Consider the following 13,116-nt stretch of genomic DNA (forward strand, 5'->3'; position numbering starts at 1 on the left):
GATAGCCTGGCCTATACACAACTGCCCAGAAACCCAGCACCATAGCTGATCAGAGCACCCATCCCTACTCCCTGAAATCCCTGACCTGTGCCTTTTGTTACCAGCCTGTCTCATGGTGCGACCATGTCCTCATCATGTGCAGCACCCCTGGTGAGCACTTCAACAAGGCCACCCTCACAGCTTGCCTGAGTGCCAGCTCCTGGGCTCGGAGCTGAAATAGCCTCTGTGTTCCCAACTGTCCATCCTAGCTCAGAAACAATCCTCTCAGACATCCTAATGAAAAGCAGGAGGTTAAATCGCCCGAGTCAATTAACTATAAATGGGGGACTGATCACCTGTGCCTACTGAACCATCAGCGGATGAGTGGTGGAAAAAATCAGCGGATAAAACAGTGTGCCACATCCCCCGCGAAGCACCAGTCAGAGCACAGAAGTATTACATCAGAACCACATCTCTGAAGTGAAAATTCCTGAAAATAACTCTTTCAAGATTTACTGCAAACTAGTCAGATCCCTGCAGAAGTCGTCCTTGTGACCCACATTCAGAAGATGTGTGATGCTTTATGACCTTCTTCCATCACCAAATCATTATGCACTAATCCAGCATCGGATTTGTGAATCTTCCTCAGTCCCTCGACCGCATAGGGTGAAGGGCCTGTCACGCAACCCTATGTAAGATGGCCATGATCACAAAGCTAGCAGTCCCTTAGATCCTTATCTATCCGACACCTTCAACCCCACAAAAACTACTGACAGCACAAAGGTAGTCAAGTTAGTAAGGGGCACCTTCCCAAGGATAATGAGTACCTACCCACACCACACATTGGGGAAGTCCCACAGGAACCCAAGCTCATCATTGTGACGCAACTTACTAAAAAATACCTTCTCCAGTGCCATAGATTTGGGCAACTTTCTGCCCTGCCGAAGACCTTACGAACAGTTATAACATCATGACTCTCATCAAATATATAACAAAAGTGCCAGGGGCATCATGGCAATACCTGGCATTGGTGCGAGAACCTAGGGATGTGATGGGTATATGTGTCACATGATGTGTAAACATGCTATTTGGCAGGTGATAAGAGTACATGCCATGTGATGGCAGTGTATGCACAAGCACCTGGGATTTAGATGGCAACACCTGGTGTATGAGATGTGAGTTCCTGTCATTGGAAGGGAACACATGACATGATGTGGGTAGCTTGCACTTACAGTCACTATCAAGCATGTACACTTTGAATGTAAAGGCAATACCTGACATGTGCTGGGAGTGTCTGGGGATTGGATGGGAATTACTGACTCCACAAAACCTATTTCACTACACAAGAAACAAAACGTTTGGCTTTTGGCTTTACACATGCGTTTGGCTTTAAACATGCTTGGTTGTACATGCCGTCGACGACATGTAAACATACTGTTCTATGTTATAGGATGCGTTCCCTTGATTGAAAGTTAATATGTTTTCAGATTGACTGTAAATATTCAATTCAACTTTACTAAGCACTGAACATTCATATCTAATATCTAAATCTTCCATTTCAATTGAAATGTTTTTAAAGATTACTTTAATGGTCGGCTCGTCTGTTTAAAACGTTATGTAAAAAAGAAATCATGCTAAATGCATGTAGCAGGCGGTACTAACCGTGGGCCGATAGATTACATGTTTTACTGAGCTATTTTTTGATCCTATCCACCTCTCCTAGAGGTGACAAGATGGAACCTTTTTTTTACTGAACACTGAAACCTTTGGCTTTTTCTTCACTCATTTTTTAAGACATGGGCCTCATGATATGTTTGGTGGTGTCCCTGCCGCTGGTAGATCTGGCGGGACACCACCAAACGGCAATACCGTTACCGGCGCCTGATCTGCCGGAATTACCGACAGATTACAGGTGTCGGCAAGAGTATGTTAATCCCCATTCCATGGAGTCCAAAGGACTCCATGGGGGATTACTGGCATCGATAGTACCGGTACAGGTCACACTGGCGTTTCTTTTGCCAGTGGGGTGCCTGGCGTACGTCCAGCTCATGGCTGGAGGTAAGTCAGGCCACTCCACTGGCCAGCTTGCAGTTTGGCAATGCAGGGAAAGTGGCGGTAATTGCAGTTTTTTCCCACACCACCAAACTTGTAATGATGCCCATTACGAGATTTTTCAGCAAAACCTTTTTTTGCACTGGATTCTGAAACCTTCGAGCTACTGGTTGGTTTTCTTTTTATACATTCGTTATTTATTTTGCCTTTTGGTGCCGCAATGCTAAAAGAGGTGGCGATGCACAACTGACTGTCAACACCATCAAGAAGAGTTACAACCTGGGGGCGAGACAGATTCACTAAAAGAGTTCAAACTTTTGAGATCTTTGAGATACCTCTCGAAACAGCAGTTCTCTGTGAATAAGAGGCTTGAGGCCACAGCGAAGCAAGAACCTCAAGCGACCCTCATAGGTTCCGCCAGCCTAAAAGGCACGTAGGGATAGTTCAGTTCAGATGGACTTGCAGGCGTTTTAGGATCCAGGATTCTCCAAGTGCAGTCCTCGGGTGCAAAATGCATGCCAGGCTTTCAGGCTATCGCCACAAAACAGTTGACCTAAATGGGAGTTGTATAAATAATGAGCAGTTATCCTGAAAACATGGTGTGGTTGAGACTTCAGAAGATTGTAGTTGTCCTCCTAGTGGAGAACCTATTACAAAGCATGACTCTCACTCCCCAGAATCCCACTCAAACAATTTAAAGCGACAAAGAGCCTTTTTATCCATCCTAGCTGTCTATGTTACCTGATAGACACCAGGGGCTGAACAGGATGCGGGTTCCAACAAGGCAATTGGAATTCCTGACCTTATTTGTGGGAAAGGAAAATATGATGCTGCCGCCCCCCCCCCCCCATTCTCCCAGCCCCCTTACTCTCTATGCCGACCATCAGGAGGAGACTGTACTCTTTGGTTGAATATAATCCGCCATGCAGACATTTGGGGAATTTGTCCTCCCCTCTTCTGATGGTGGCATCCAAGGAGTGCCCCAAATAAACAGGCTTTCAGCAAGATCTAAGAAGAGGAGTCTGGAATCAGTGATGTCTCCTCAATAGTCATGTTAAGGTATCTTTCCAGGGAGCACCAGCATGGGGGACAAAAGCGAGGGATGGGATAATGGGGGTGGCTTCAGAGGGATGAGGGAGAGGGTGATATAGGGAGACCAAGAGAAGGGTGAGATGGGAATGAAGAAGGATGAGCAGTAGGGAAAAATAATGGAGAATCTTGGAAGCAACACGTAAAGATAAAAGCTGGAAGCGAAGAAAGGGAAGAAGGGTAAAGGGGTACAGACAGGGAAGTAAGGAACATCAGGAGGTGATGAGAGGCGTGTGTTCAGAAACACAGCCGGGTGGTACAATGCAAACACCATAACTCTCAAACTCAAAATCATTCAATAATTCATTTAAACGTTTTGTGAAAAGCTGGCTTCTTCTGGGCACTGAAAGCCACAGTGAGGGCTGGATGCAAAGGTGGTCCCCTAAACAAGGGGCCATTTCCAAGATGCTGTGGGCAGTCACGGCAGAAACGCAGCGATGAGTCCTCAGACCCCCTTCTGAGCGCACCTGGTCCTGTCTGAGGTGAACCTAATGTGCCGGTTATTTCAAAATCGTTAAACCTTTTTACTGAAATAATCTATTCTCAAACAGTGGTCGTTTGGTTAGAGGATGCCACCAAGTTTTGGGAATCTGACAGTAGTCATATGTTCGACAGATAGCAGGCATGACTATTAGCCCCACCCAGTGTCAATCGTTTTATTGATATCTGCAAGGTGAAGGGATTGACCAAGCCTAAAAGGGATTGAAAAATGACCTTCTTTAATGTCTTCAACAGGGCCACTAACCAACTGAGGCTATCCTGCCACGAGAAGAACAACAGGACACAGCGCTGATAATACATATAATAATACATGCCCAACCTTCCATAAAAAGACAGTCCAACGCCAGATGCCAAGAAACAGCAAAGGGACTGTAAACAGTATTCCTAATGTATGCTCTGGGGTTTTGTGCACAATAGAGATGAATTGTAACTGTATGACAGATGTTTTTCCCAGTGGCCTTTGGTGCATCAGAAACATTATAATGACATTCATACAGAAACATTAAACCAACGCAGAACAGTGAGAAAACAAGAAAGAGAGAAGAAGCATTTTTTTGTCTATGGAGCAATCATCATGCACTACGGACGGTGTGGCACATGAACTCTATTTCTATGTAATCTGGGGTTGGGGTTCATTGAGTAGTAAGTAGTACACAGCCTCTAAGTGGGTATTTTACCCATCTCGTACACCTAAAGTCATGGATATAGGACCCAGTCAAGGGCACAACTAGACCAAATCTTTGGGCAGGGGGTAACGCTTCAAATGGTGGGTAAGGGCCTCCCTTCTGAGGCTGTGTGAGGGTGGGCCAAATTTCCTTGTGGGGGAAATTCATTGCCACGGAATGTTTGTGGCAACTAGTCTCAAGTTAGCAGCAAATAGCAAAAAGTAGAATAAATCCAGCCACTGACACTGCCTGTTAACATAAGAGGATTGAAGGACGCAATGCAAATTTCAATTGCTACTTGTCAGTGTGATATGCTGTGGTCATGATGCAGTGTCTGGTTGGCCTTTCAGCTGCAGCTGAACTGCGCATGTCTAGATGCACTGAGTGACTCTGACATGGCAGAGGAGAGGCCCCACAGAACTGACTACATATGGTGGGGCCTGAAGTTGTACCATGGCATAATGTACTGTGGCTTTGCATGAACTAGCCTAACATCACATAATACAGCATCATAAGGCAGAAATAATGCGTTGCCTGGAAATAAACAAATAAATGTGACCAACTCTGATGTTTTCAAAATGAAACAGGCTGTCACCAGTTGTTGGGGAGGAGTGAGGGGATCTGCTGAGTTAGGTCTCTTAACAACAAACACCTCAAAATCATTCTACCTCTCTTGCCAACTGACAACACATTTCAATACATCTCTAGAACCAAAAAAATACAAGTTAGCAGCAGGGACGTCATTTCACCAAAATGCCAGGGGTAGCAGAAGTGACATCACAGTGCCACGCCCCCAAGAGTGACATCACAGGACGTGATGTCATGTGACCACGCCCCCACTCATCACAGGAAGTGATGTCATTTGACCATGCCCCACAGGAAGTGATGTCATTTGATCACACCCCCACTCGACATCAAAGGAAGTGGTGTCATTTGACCACGTCCCACAGGAAGTGATGTCATTTGACCACACCCCCACATGACTTCACAGGAAGTGGCCCCATAAAGCATTATCCCTCAGTACACTAAGAAAAATATAGTTACGATATCTGTGTGTATAGATCCATACTGTCAAATTACTGTGAATGCAAGCTGACGCCTAAGGCCAAATGACAATATGTTATTGTTTAGCACTTATGCTTAAGCTCTTTTTTATAGAACAAATATTCATACAATATCACCCAACCTGTGTTGGTACTCATTTATTGATCTCAGAAGGATGAAAGGCTGAGATGGCCTTGCTGGGATTCCAACCTGCAGTTCACACACACATTGCAGCAGCGAGCACTCAACCCACTGAGCTATCATATCGGCTATAACAAAATGAGCATTTATTCTGTAGTGGATACCATTAAACTGGTAGCTGAGATTTAACAGTAGACCAGTTAAGTTAATCTGCAGGTCTGGTGCAAATGGTGCAAAATAGTGAAAGCAGCGCCCTCACAGGATATACCATACTCTGAGCACTTGTTACCTCATACATGCAAACATCCCGAACAGCATACCAGGGAGATGGGAAAGATAGAAACATTACAACAAAGCATTCATTGTGGCACAATGAAGTCAATGGTCACTTGATGTGCTACGGAAGAGGCACACTGCTGTTGACGAGTAACCTCTCTAAAACATAGCAGGGGAACACTCAAGTGCACCTGTATGTGCAGCAGCCAACCCTCTCATTGTGTAATCATGCACACGAGAGCAATGTAATTACATTTCTGTGCCTTGAAGCTATAGAAATAAATGTGACAAAGCAGGTACACATGCATATACTTGCACCTTGCCTGTCCAGTAGGATGAGCGTTTCAAATTAGAAATGGAAATTATCGACTAAAAACGAGAGAAGCCGAGCGGAAGATGAGCGCAACAGAAGATATGTTAAGCTAGAGATCCTTCTGGCGGCTGCCATGTTGGCTCCGATGGGGGATTCATGAGAACAATGCATCAACAGATCAGTTCCTTCAGTCCTCTGTCTATGTTCTCTTTATGAAGAATTACCTTTAGTGGCATAGTTATTTTGGGATTTGGCACAGGAAATGTATGTGTGCACCCCTTTTATCATACGACTATCATGGCTTAGAACCTATGTAAACAGTTGTACATGTGATTTTTAATGTGTGTTCTTTTTTTCACACAAAACGCTTCAGTGAGCTAATGTTGACACTTAAACACCTTTTATTAATTCACCCGCATCCAGAATAGTAGATTACAACTATTAAGTTATTGAATGGCTGAGATGGGTAATGCAACTACGAGCAGAGGAGCCCAGGACATGGTGCAGGGTCCACAATGAATCACAACAAAAGGAGCAGCTCCAGGCCCACAAGCCGCTCCTTTTGTTGCGATCATTGCATTTGCAACAACTGGCGCCACGCTGGCGCTACAACATCACTGGATGGGTCCAGGGCCAAGGGCACTGCCAGGTCAGCACGCCCACGTGATTCATTCATCAAAGAAAGGTAACACTTTCGTTTTACCTTTCTTTAATGAATGTATCCGCTGTGTGTCGTGAGGCATGAGCTGGCTGCTGAGCGGGCTGCAGCCTGCAGCCCGCAGGCAAGCCAGCCAGACCTGAGCATACCGGCCCACTTATAGCAGATGGCGGCACTGGCCCCAGGGGGCCTTGGATTCTGCCTACAGGCCAGTACGGCCCTGCTTCAAACTGAACATGCCCCCACCCAAGCAAACCCTCACAGGCACCCTGTCTTTTCTCTGGCTTGTGGTGGGAAAATTGTAATGCGTTCAGGCCCACAGCACCCAGGTATTATGAAGGGAGGTGCCACTTAGCACGCAGCCTGGCTCATGATCCGTTTCACCTGCATTATACCAACTCCACCTATGGGAGAAGAGGATGTCCCATTTATTTTAATAACTAAAGACCACTGCCGCCCCTGACACTTCTAATCGTTTAAGTGGCTTTTCACCTCAATACAAGTGACTTGGCAACTACCCCCTACCAACATCTTGCAAAGCGTCTTAGGCATGTTGGACTATAGACCGTAGTGTCTAAGCAGTATTGCCCACTTTACAAGCATGCTTACATTGTAATGTGTCAAGCCCTTAAACGTTGTTTGTTAGGGTATTAAATGGCGCTTGCCCGCTTTTAGGTTCCCGTAGTACTATGCATACTTGGTCATGTTTACAGTAGTTTCCATGCTCTTTGTAATGCCATCTTAACACCCGTAAATTAATATGTGACGTGCAGTACCACATGGATATTTTTGTATTATAACGTTCACGTCACTAATGGCACTCGTTCCACCCTAAACTGCCTGTGCGATACTGGTTTCCAGCTTTGTGCGTAGATTTGAATCAGAAAGCGAACACAAAAATGAGTTATTTCGAATTGCATTTAAAACCGGATCCACCAGAAAGCAGAGACTCCACTCCAGAAGATTAGCATGGCCCTGACTGCGCAAGGATGACACGCAAATTTGTGAAACGTTCCATATTTTTGGACACATGCACGGACAGAAATGCCCTTTGCTCTGCCTCTGACAGTATCATTGCTGTTTAAAGCATGTCACGAGGGCACGGCACCAGTGCTGACCACGTCGCAGACATCCCGCCGGAGAAGCAGCAGGCAGCCAGGCTGGGTAAGCGAAGCCTGGCTGCCTACTGCTGCTCCAGCGCGTGTGCGACGTGGTTAGCAGTGCCAGTGGCCGTGTGCCCTCGCCTGCGGCATCGCCGCCGGGTCCCTGGCTGCGCTGCTGGCTTTCAATAACAGTGCAGTGCACCCACACACCTGACACCCGCCTCGACCCACCCACCAGTAGTACTACTCACCTTCTTCAGTGGAGTGCTGGATGGTCTGGACACAGAGTAGCAGGAGCAGCGAGCACGCGTTGACACATGCAACTACTAAATAAAAATGGAGGGCCACAGAAGCGTCGCAGCACGCTGTGGCCACGCCCCCTCCTCATCTGATTGGTCGACGGCCAGAGGTCGCAAGAGATTGACAGAGGTCGCTGGCCAATCGGCAGCGGTCACTCTTGCGACCTCTGGCGACCCCCAAATGACGTCCCTGGTTAGCAGGATAGAAGGCACACCATCCAAAGACATGTGTGGCCTAATTTCCCTAAACACACTAACCCACACCAGATACGGCAACACAACTCCCCACCCTCCCCTTAATCACCACTTTGCCAGACACAACAGACATCCACACACACAATTTACATTATGAGCCTGAAGTGTACAATAACCATTGCTCCAGACTAATCACAAAATATCTCAAATTTACACACCATGGAATGCCTTCTCTTTCAGAGGCAGCAGGTGAGTGCAACCCCCCCCCAGGACCCTCCTGTGCCCTGGGGAGCAACATCTCGGCCTGTGTGGCTGACTCCCTGCTTCCGATCACCATCCTGCTTCCCCTGCCTTTTTCCCGCGTCCCTTCTCCCTCCTCCCGCCTCCTGGCCGACCCCCTCCCGTGATTGGTGGAGCCTGACTCCTCGTTGGGCCTAGCGGCCGCAGTGCCCCCTGCCTGCCTCCTTCACACCCAGAGGCAGCAGGTGAGTGCACCCCCCCCCAGGACCCTCCTGGGCCCTGGGGAGCAACATCTCGGCCTGTGTGGCTAACCCCCTGCCCCCGATCGCCATCCTGCTTCCCCTGCCTTTTTCCCGCGTCCCTTCTCCCTCCTCCCGCCTCCTGGCCCACCCCCTCCCGTGATTGGTGGAGCCTGACTCCTCGTTGGGCCTAGCGGCCGCAGTGCCCCCTGCCTGCCTCCTTCACATCCAGAGGCAGCAGGTGAGTGCAACCCCCCCCCAGGACCCTCCTGTGCCCTGGGGAGCAACATCTCGGCCTGTGTGGCTGACTCCCTGCTTCCGATCGCCATCCTGCTTCCCCTGCCTTTTTCCCGCGTCCCTTCTCCCTCCTCCCGCCTCCTGGCCGACCCCCTCCCGTGATTGGTGGAGCCTGACTCCTCGTTGGGCCTAGCGGCCGCAGTGCCCCCTACCTGCCTCCTTCACACCCAGAGGCAGCAGGTGAGTGCACCCCCCCAGGACCCTCCTGGGCCCTGGGGAGCAACATCTCGGCCTGTGTGGCTGACCCCCTGCCCCCGATCGCCATCCTGCTTCCCCTGCCTTTTTCCCGCGTCCCTTCTCCCTCCTCCCGCCTCCTGGACCACCCGCTCCCGTGATTGGTGGAGCCTGACTCCTCGTTGGGCCTAGCGGCCGCAGTGCCCACTGCCTGCCTCCTTCACACCCAGAGGCAGCAGGTGAGTGCACCCCCCCAGGACCCTCCTGGACCCTGGGGAGCAACATCTCGGCCTGTGTGGCTAACCCCCTGCCCCCGATCGCCATCCTGCTTCCCCTGCCTTTTTCCCGCGTCCCTTCTCCCTCCTCCCTCCTCCTGGCCCACCCCCTCCCGTGATTGGTGGAGCCTGACTCCTCGTTGGGCCTAGCGGCCGCAGTGCCCCCTGCCTGCCTCCTTCATACCCCGAGGCAGCAGGTGAGTGCACCCCCCCCAGGACCCTCCTGGGCCCTGGGGAGCAACATCTCGGCCTATGTGGCTGACTCCCTGCCCCCGATCGCCATCCTGCTTCCCCTGCCTTTTTCCCGCATCCCTTCTCCCTCCTCCCGCCTCCTAGCCCACCCCCTCCCGTGATTGGTGGAGCCTGACTCCTCGTTGGGCCTAGCGGCCGCAGTGCCCCCTGCCTGCCTCCTTAACACCCAGAGGCAGCAGGTGAGTGCACCCCCCCCAAGGACCCTCCTGGGCCCTGGGGAGCAACATCTCGGCCTGTGTGGCTGACTCCCTGCCCCCGATCGCCATCCTGCTTCCTCTGCCTTTTTCCCGCGTCCCTTCTCCCTCCTCCCTCCTCCCACCTCCTGGCCCACCCCCTCCCGTGATTGGTGGAGCCTGACTCCTCGTTGTGCCTAGCGGCCGCAGTGCCCCCTGCCTGCCTCCTTCACACCCAGAGGCAGCAGGTGAGTGCAACCCCCCCCCAGGACCCTCCTGGGCCCTGGGGAGCAACATCTCGGCCTGTGTGGCTGACTCCCTGCCCCCGATCGCCATCCTGCTTCCCCTGCCTTTTTCCCGCGTCCCTTCGCCCTCCTCCCGCCTCCTGGCCCACCCCTCCCGTGATTGGTGGAGCCTGACTCCTCGCTGGGCCTAGCGGCCGCAGTGCCCCCTGCCTGCCTCCTTCACACCCAGAGGCAGCAGGTGAGTGCACCCCCCCCCAGGACCCTCCTGGGCCCTGGGGAGCAACATCTCGGCCTATGTGGCTGACCCCCTGCCCCCGATCACCATCCTGCTTCCCCTTTCTTCCCGCGTCCCTTCTCCCTGCTCCCGCCTCCTGGCCCACCCCCTCCCGTGATTGGTGGAGCCTGACTCCTCGTTGGGCCTAGCGGCCGCAGTGCCCCCTGCCCGCCTCCTTCACACCCAGAGGCAGCAGGTGAGTGCACCCCCCCCCAGGACCCTCCTGGGCCCTGGGGAGCAACATCTCGGCCTGTGTGGCTGACTCCCTGCCCCCGATCGCCATCCTGCTTCCCCTGCCTTTTTCCCGCGTCCCTTCTCCCTCCTCCCGCCTCCTGGCCCACCCCTCCCGTGATTGGTGGAGCCTGACTCCTCGTTGGGCCTAGCGGCCGCAGTGCCCCCTGCCTGCCTCCTTCACACCCAGAGGCAGCAGGTGAGTGCACCCCCCCCCAGGACCCTCCTGGGCCCTGGGGAGCAACATCTCGGCCTATGTGGCTGACTCCCTGCCCCCGATCGCCATCCTGCTTCCCCTGCCTTTTTCCCGCGTCCCTTCTCCCTCCTCCCGCCTCCTGGCCCACCCCTCCCGTGATTGGTGGAGCCTGACTCCTCGTTGGGCCTAGCGGCCGCAGTGCCCCCTGCCTGCCTCCTTCACACCCAGAGGCAGCAGGTGAGTGCACCCCCCCCAAGGACCCTCCTGGGCCCTGGGGAGCAACATCTCGGCCTGTGTGGCTGACTCCCTGCCCCCGATCGCCATCCTGCTTCCCCTGCCTTTTTCCCGCATCCCTTCTCCCTCCTCCCGCCTCCTGGCCCACCCCCTCCCGTGATTGGTGGAGCCTGACTCCTCGTTGGGCCTAGCGGCCGCAGTGCCCCCTGCCTGCCTCCTTCACACCCAGAGGCAGCAGGTGAGTGCACCCCCCCAGGACCCTCCTGGGCCCTGGGGAGCAACATCTCGGCCTGTGTGGCTGACCCCCTGCCCCCGATCGCCATCCTGCTTCCCCTGCCTTTTTCCCGCGTCCCTTCTCCCGCCTCCTGGCCCACCCCCTCCCGTGTTTGGTGGAGCCTGACTCCTCGTTGGGCCTAGCGGCCGCAGTGCCCCCTGCCTGCCTCCTTCACACCCAGAGGCAGCAGGCTTTTGTGGCTGACCCCATATCCAGAGGCCTTTCTGATCCCCCAGCAGCCCGCTCCCACTCCGCACCCTCTTCCTTCTCTCCGTTCCCTCCCGCCTCCCAACCCGCTCAGGCCCGTTCTCATTGGTCCTCTCACCCTTCATCACTGGTCCTCCCAGGGCAGCCCTCTGCCCATGCAGCCCCCGGCTAAGGGCCCCAAGGCCAAGGGTGGCTCCAACAGAGGCGGCTCCAGGAAGTGTCAGCAGGTGTCCGCAAGGGGACGCCAAGGAAGCCAGCAGCCAACAGACACCAACAAAAACCGTGAGTGTGGCATGGGTGGGGAGTAGAGCAATCACTCTACTCCAGAAAACCCCTGCCACTCTATCTTACCTACCAATAACATAGAGTGCCATAATACTTCCATGCCCACTCTTAGATAGAATTGTGAACATTGGCCTGCGTCGCATCTAGATTGAATTGTGATACTTAGAATGTCCACTCTTAGATAGAATTGTGAATATTAGCATGCCCACTCTTAGATAGAATTGTGAACATTGGCCTGCGTCGCATGTAGATGGAATTGTGAATGTTAACATGTCCACACTTAGACAGAATTGTGAATATTAGCTTGTCCACACTCACACAGAATTGTGAATATTAGCATGTCCACACCTAGACAGAGTTGTGAATATTAGCATATCCACACTTGGACAGAATTGTGAGTATTAGCATGGCCACAGTTGGACAGAATTGTGAATATTGGCCTGCGTTGCATCTAGATAGGACTTTGAATATTAGCATGTCCACTCCTAGACAGAATTGTGAATATTAGCATGTCCACACCCAGACAGAATTGTGAATATTAGCATGTCCACACCCAGACAGAATTGTGAATACTAGCATGTCCACTCTTAGACAAAATTGTGAATATTGGCCTGCGTTGCATCTAGATAGGACCTTGAATGTTAGCATGTCCACACTTAGACAGAAAGGTGAATATTAGCATGTCCACACTTAGACAGAATTGTGAATGTTGGGGCAGACTAGAGTACGCAGGGCGGACCCGAGCGTGCAGGGTGGGCCGGAATGCATGAGTGCATGGAGCGGACCGGAATGTATAGAGCAAACTGGGGTGCATGGAGTAGATAGGAGTGCATGGAACGGACAGGAGCGCATAGAATTGCGTGACGTGTATACTATGGTCTGAAATGCAGATAACGTTTGAAAGAGCATATAACCCATCATATCACACCATCATGCTTACTCTCTCCTTTACATCACCACTCAACTAGAACACAGGGATACTATGACACCATTCGGTATAACTGTTCTCATATCAACATCCGCCGCTCACTCCACATCATTCTAAGTAAACACTGCTGGTTACACACCGCCCAGCCAGGCGTTCTCCTCAGGCCTAACGCAGCCACATCCGATCTGGATAAATCCTGCCAGAACGAACACATACTCCTGACCTCTAAACCATCACACCTACCGCTAGAAAGCAGCTATTACACGGATACCGCACG

At 51.7% G+C, this 13,116-nt stretch overlaps 1 protein-coding gene and 1 pseudogene across 1 annotated transcript in view; both read left to right on the forward strand.

Annotated features, from left to right (window-relative positions):
• Positions 1-13,116, forward strand: part of SV2A (synaptic vesicle glycoprotein 2A) — a 571,381-nt gene that overhangs the window by 307,039 nt on the left and 251,226 nt on the right. The gene's annotated exons all lie outside the window — the stretch shown is intronic.
• LOC138461668 (U6 spliceosomal RNA) lies at positions 7,676-7,742 on the forward strand (annotated as a pseudogene).

Source organism: Ambystoma mexicanum, chromosome 1p (genome assembly GCF_040938575.1).
Source record: "Ambystoma mexicanum isolate Mex_15411 chromosome 1p, UKY_AmexF1_1, whole genome shotgun sequence".
Lineage (NCBI taxonomy): Eukaryota > Metazoa > Chordata > Amphibia > Caudata > Ambystomatidae > Ambystoma > Ambystoma mexicanum.